The sequence below is a fragment of the Protopterus annectens genome, chromosome 6.part0 (assembly GCF_019279795.1).
Source record: "Protopterus annectens isolate FY-2018-M chromosome 6.part0, PAN1.0, whole genome shotgun sequence".
Lineage (NCBI taxonomy): Eukaryota > Metazoa > Chordata > Ceratodontiformes > Protopteridae > Protopterus > Protopterus annectens.
In genome coordinates, this window is record NC_056737.1 from 1,287,965,153 (window position 1) to 1,287,972,265 (window position 7,113).

Genomic DNA, 7,113 nt, shown 5'->3' on the forward strand with positions numbered 1-7,113 from the left:
TCTGTTGCACCCTGCAGGTCCATCTGCATGGCGGGAGGTGCAGGTGCTCCTCTACTGCCACGAGGGGATGGAGGGGGCATGCCCAGTGGTGCAGTCCTCTGTGTGCCCCAGAGGCGACTGGCTCCCTGCGTGGCAGGGGGGCGGCCTCCCCTCCGGCCATGCGGGGCTGCCCCCGGGGGTGGCACACCGGAGTCCTCTCCCCTCGATGTTGGTCGCGGGTACCTGCGGAGGATGCCCCACCCAATGCTGGGTGTCGGTTCAAAGACCCGGAAGGTTGGTGGTGCGGCCACGTGCCGGCCGCCACAGGACTCCCTGCTGTCCGGCGCCCGTGAAACCTCGCGTGCTCATCTTGAGGTGCAACGCCAGGTGGGCAGCGGTGCCCCCCGGTGGACGAGAAGCAGTACGACTCTGAGCAGTGGATCACTCGGCTCGTGTGTCGATGAAGAATGCAGCTAGCTGCGAGAACTAATGTGAATTGCAGGACACATTGATTATCATTCATTCTCAAGTCTCAGATCACCTCCTTGCTAACAACCTCCTCTCCAACACACAGCATGGTTTCCAACCTAACCATAGCACCACCACCACCTTACTCTAACACTATCCTACAAAATAAAAATGCAGATTCTCTCTCCTCAGCTACCTTCCCAGACCTCTCTAAAGCTTTCGACATGGTCCCACACCAACAACTCATCTCTCTTCTCAATAACCTATCCTTCACTCAACCAGTCATCAACTGGTTTCAGAGTTACCTATCTGACCACCAACAAGCAGTTTTTTGGCAGGACAACCCATCTCCCCAACTACCAGTCTCCATAGGAGTTCCCCAAGGGTCCATCCTGGGACCCCTACTCTTCTCTATTTTCATCAATAATTTAGCCTCAGCCACAATACATGGCACACTCATACAATACGCAGATGACTCAACCATCATCTGTACAGCCCACTCCCTACCAGAACTGCAAAAAGTCACACAGGAAGCATTTTCTTCTATTGAAACTTGGTTATCCGATGCCCAACTAATACTCAACCCAAACAAAACAAAATGACTAATCTTCCAACCCATGAAACTTACCCTAGACAGCTCTCACTTTAACATCACAGCAAAAGACACCACCATCCATCCTACAGAACACACCAAATTACTAGGAGTAGAAATAGACAATAAACTGAACTTTGACATTCACATTTCCAGGACCATTAAAAAAGTGCACAAAAAACTAGGAGCATTATATAGAAATCAGCAACTACTTACCAAAGCAGCTAAAATTTTGGTAGCAAATTCTCATCTTATCTCTACCCTACTCTACGCCTCTCCAATATTTACTAACCTTAGACAATGCGATCTAAATAAGCTCGAAACCTGCTACAACAAAATCGTCAAATTTGCCACAGGGGCTTCCTACCATACTCACCACTATTTCTCACTAGTATTTCTCACTAGCAGAACTGGGCTGGCTAGAGCTCCCCCCACCTCCTTCAATGGTACCAACTCACACTCACCCGCAAACTAATAAACCAACCACTAAAAGTCCCATCCCTCCAGAATCTACTCCAACCCCACATAACCACGAGACCACTAAGATCCAGCCACAAAAACCTCCTACAGATCACAAGAGCCATTAACTCTGCTGGAGAAGCATTATTCTCCTGCACTATAGCCAAACTCTGGAACTCCCTCCCATCCTCAGTTACCTCTGTAACATCTTGCACCCACTTTAAATCCTTACTAAAATCACACTTCAAAACTTGCCAGATATGCCCTTGCAAACCCCCCCCTCTAATACCATCCACTCCCCCACCCACTACCTCTCTCAGCCCCCTATCAACAACCTACTCTTACCAAGCTTGGCTCCTCATGTTCCCAGCTACCTACCACATAATACTAACCTTGTAGCAACAACTGCTAATGGCTGTTATGTACCTCAAAAACAGATTGTATCAATTGTTCACTGATGAATCTCAACTACATTTGTAACCATGTTTAATATATGTCACCATATTTTAAAATTGTACTATGTTCTACAGCTGTTTTACATCTGTTTTCTTCTTGTCTTGCGTCCTTAACTGGACTAATGTCTATATTTAAATGCTATGTTTTTTAACTGTATAATGCAAATAATACTTAATGTGGAGCTTTTCTCCCTGGGCCTCCACTGAAAACAGACCTGTGTCCAGTCGGACTCTCCCGGTAAACAAATGTAAATAAAATAAAAATAAAATAAATAAACTAGGTATAAATCCCTATGTCACAAGATGGGTTGCCAAGTGGCTCACTGACAGAACCCACACTGTGAAAGTAGCAGACTCCAAATCCGACTTCAGACCAGTGACAAGTGGAGTACAACAGGGTACAGTCCTGGGTCCTCTCCTGTTTGGTATCTACTTCTCTGAAGTACAGGCTAACACAGAAGGTCTTTGGCTAATGAAGTTCGCAGATGACTGCAAACTAGGAGCCATAATCGAAACTCCTAATGATGTGGACATCCTACAAAAGGGCCTCACTGAGACAGATGCCTGGTGTCAAAGCCATGGCCTCAAGCTCAATTCCAAAACGTGCATTGTCATCCCCTTTGGTAAAAACTCTGTACCCATGAACTACAACATAGGTGGTAGTATACTTAACACCGAAAGTGTGATGAGAGACCTTGGGACACAGGTGGACAGTAGTCTCTCCTTTGATAATCACATCGCCACAGTAGTCAGGAAATCCTTCTACGTGGCAGACCTCATCACAAAAGGTTTCTCATCCAGAAAAAAAAAAAGAGGTCATTGTTCCCCTCTACTCATCACTCATTAGACCCATTACAGAGTACAATGCCCTTTTTGGTATGAACCTCACAAGACATCTACAACAACTGGAAAGGCCACAGAAATACCTCACAAAGAGGATTACCGACCTCAAACAGATGCCCTACGCAGACAGTCTCAAAAAACTCCAGCTTTACTCTGTCGCATATCGCCTACTCAGAGGTGATCTCTGCCTAACATACAAAGCTATGTCAAACCCAGAGCTGTTGGACATGCTCCACTTAAAGAAATCCCAATCCCTCTGAGCTACACGCTCTAGGGACCTAAACCTTGTCAACGCAATAAACAGAACATGCCAGAGGGATAGATTCCTGTCCCAGAGACTTCCCATACTCTGGAATAAACTACCTATCTAAATCAAACAAAGCTCCTCATTAGCACTCTTCAAGAAAAATCGTGATGATTGGATGGGAAATAGGAAATTCACCCCAGGAATTACCTCTGTGGCTCTGCTCGACAGTGGCACAAGAAAATAATTTTCTTGGGTGGCAAAAGCCAGGGTACCTTTTTGGCTGGGCTTGTATAGGCCCCAGGGCCGATAGCCTGGTACCTACCTATGAACTAGTATTAGCTGACCATGTGCTGCTGCACTGTCTTCCCATTCATACTATTACTACTAGTGCTAGTAGACTATGTTGCTCATTAGGCTTCATTAACAGATTGTCAATGAAACTTGCTTTCTTATTGTGGAGTTGTTTTTGTATTATGCAGTCACACGTGATAGTCCTGGTTTCTCTAACTATATACAATTTTAATTGGATACTTTTTTTTTTGTTTAAATTTGTATTGTGTAACATGGACTTCAAGTTCTGGAGAGTAAGGAAGGGTGACAGATCTTAGAGGATGGTGTTTTGTGTGTGTGTGTGTGTGTGTGCGCCTGCAGGAGTGGGCAAAGAAAGATAGTAAAAATAAGTGACAAATCCATCTTTTTCTCATGGTTAATGCTAGTTGTTTCCCCCAATCCACTGTATTTGGTACAACAATGACATCATCCATTGCCTCTTTTGAATCTAATGACAAACACTATAACTAGTATTACCACTAAATCCTACATTCTTTTAACTTCACTTTTTCCTGCAAGTCATCTCTCTCTCTCCTGCTGCACATTTGTTGCTCTAATTTCCTCACCGTTCTTCCCCTTGTACTTGTTTCTCTCACCCCCCCCCCTTCTGCCAAGTATATTTCGTCTTCTAGCACTTTTTATTTGTCCTACTTCAGAATTGTCTTCAAACTGCTGCTGTTCTGCAGCTACTGCTCCAGATAGCTCAGCATTTTAATACATGCAGCGGTATATTTGTTTCTGTGCTATTTTCTGTTCTGCATGCTGTTATATTCAGAATGTTTAATGACTTTTTGTGTTAGGAATGCATAATGACATGCTTTTACGTGGTACTGTAAGCTCCTAAAAATCATTTTTAAAAAAGTATATTGAATCCTGCAGGCTCACTCATTTTTTACAACACCTATATACCATTAGAATTTTTTTTTCAGATTTCTGACACTGGAGTAAAACAATTATAGTAGTATCAGATGGATCGAAAACTGATTAGTCAAGTATTAATGAGAAAACAAAATGTTTGGCAAAATCCTCTACCCTAAACTTATCACAATCAGCAGATTTACTGTGCCTTATGGCAAGGTCAAATCCCTGGGCAAAACTTGCTGTGGGAAACTGTTTCATAAACTCTTCACTTCTGCCCAACTGGTCATTGTGAAACTGCCCAACTCTGAACCACATTTACAGTTGCATACCATTGCGTAAATTGGAAGTAATCATACAATAAAGTTTCAAAAGTTATGTGGACTAAAGTCATGTCATTTCATTTCTGCAACATATTCTGTTTCCTGCTTATGTTGCTCTCCCAGTATGGGAGATCGAATGGCTGCATGTCTGACTGGTTTCATGTCAGATGGGACTATAATCAGCATTCTGGTCTCTGCCTTTCCCTATACAGTGTGAAAAGCCTTCTGCCTCTAATCCAGTATAAACTTCTGTTAATCTGACTTGGTGAAAAGCATTTTAAAGGTAGCTTTGTGTTAGCCAGCACCTTCTTTTCTTAATCTCCCCATAAAGAAATCACTTTTTATTATATAGTAGACATGCTGTTTTTCTGTGATTTCTCTTTCGCTGGGACATTTATTATGCTTTCCTTAATTGCTTTTCAAACTCTGCATACACTAGGGAATGCCCTGTTGAAATATTCATTTTTTGTAATGTGATGGAAATGACATATTGACTGAAACGCCTGCAGGAGGTCATGAAAAGTCATGATGCAGTCCGCTACAGTCATTCATGTCAATGACCTGGGCAAATTAGCTCACAGATATATTAGCAATGCAAACATGACTCCTGCCTCTAAGGCACAACCAGAATAACTAAGCAAAGATATCAAAGGCAAGAATACTGATTATAGGGAGCCTCGATTCAAACCATGAACTCAGCTTAACACTTTAATGTTACACTAGGAAAACCAAACATATTTACTATTCATCAGTAACGTTACACAAAAGGCCCTGCTATTCTCCTCATGTGGTTTAACTTAAGTCTCCTAATACAACAAATCCAAGTCTTGAGACAATACTAACAAGTAAGGACGAACAAAAAAGGAGAAATGCTGGAAATCTATGTCTAAAGGTGAGCGACCTAGAAGAGGAAAGGTTATGTAATTAAGACACTTGTTTCATGGGTAGAAGGTCAACACAAAGCAACTCACTGCCACTGTCTCCCAAGTGGCAGCTGTATACACAAACTGGACAAAGTAATACATTCTGCTTTGATTTTTCAAAGATAAGGCAATAAATTAATATTTCACAGTATTTATTAAACGGCATAGTTTAATGCTGCTCACTTGCTCTGTATTCAAAAAATACAGGTCTGTTGGGTATTAATGACTCTTCTAACTATAACACCAGTTGCAAAATGACTGAAATATGGTCCTGATTTTATAAATTAATTCAGTTCTGCAGCATTTCTTTTAATATTAATGACAAATGCAATACCTTCAGTGGATTCCCCAGTGCAATCTCTAAAGCCACATGAAATATTCATCTCTACTAGTTCTGCTCAACACAGTTGCCTAAAATTAACTTACAAAATGCTTCCCTTTATGAAGAGAAAGACAGCTAAAATATTTTTCTCTCAAACATGAATGGGTTTCAAAAATGCATAAAATGAAGACAAATTTCTGTCTTTATTCAATTTTCTCTAAGAAGCAGTACTACAAAATATAATAGGTTTCTCAATAGTGTTAAGAATAGTACACCATTTTTACAATTATATACCGTAATTCCTTGTCTAGTTTAGACTACAGACACAACATTGTTAGAAGCCCACACCTAGTATGACCACCTAAATTTAGTATGCTATTTTGCTAAAACTGGGGAAAGCTAAGTGTGCATGCCCTGTGCCAGAACCTCTGGAATACGTTACTCGATTTATCTGTCAACATCTAAGGTATGACATAAAAGACTGTCCCAGGAAATGTGCTAACATCATAATATTCATCATAGTCAATATAGCCAATGTACTAAATAATTTAATAATCAGCATTCAAGACTGAATAATCTTGAAATGTTTAGCAAGAAAAGCAAATTTAAAGGCATGAACACTGCTTTCACCAGTTTTAGCAAAGCAGCCTACTAAATTTTTGTATAGACATCTAACAATGTTGCGTCTGTAGTCTAAACTGGACAGAGAGTTAGGGTTCCTGACTCATGGCTATTTTCACCAATGCAGACATATCAGCCATGATAACACAGGTTAAACGACCATGGTGGCATAAAAACCCATTTCTCTGAGCAGGACTAATAACTGAGTAGTCATAAATGCACAGCCTCCATTTACAATTACACTGATATTTTGAGATGGATTGCTGGAACTGAAACAAGGTGCCCATCTGCATCATCAGTGATTTGAAATGTGGAACTCAGACCAATTAATTGGATGGGTCATCTGGGAGAAGTAAGTCTCAGCATGAGCAGAACTTACTGTCATAACCTTGGGGAGGACAGGGTTGGACGAGCACTTTAAGCAGAAAAGCATAAGTGAGCAGCATAGAAGTTACTCACTCCTCAGTAGGGGCCCTGCCTGTCAGCATTAGTATGGATGACATGACACTTATCTGACCAAAGCTCAAATTAATAGGCTTTAGATGGATTATCTAAAGGTTATTTCTCTGAAGAAGCAATGGGAACCCAGCTGGTTGAAGGCTACATCTGGATTTGATGGAAAGCAGGAGAAAATGTAACATGTATGGAGGGGGGGGGTTAAGAGATGCCTCATAATCCATGCTGTTCAGAGGT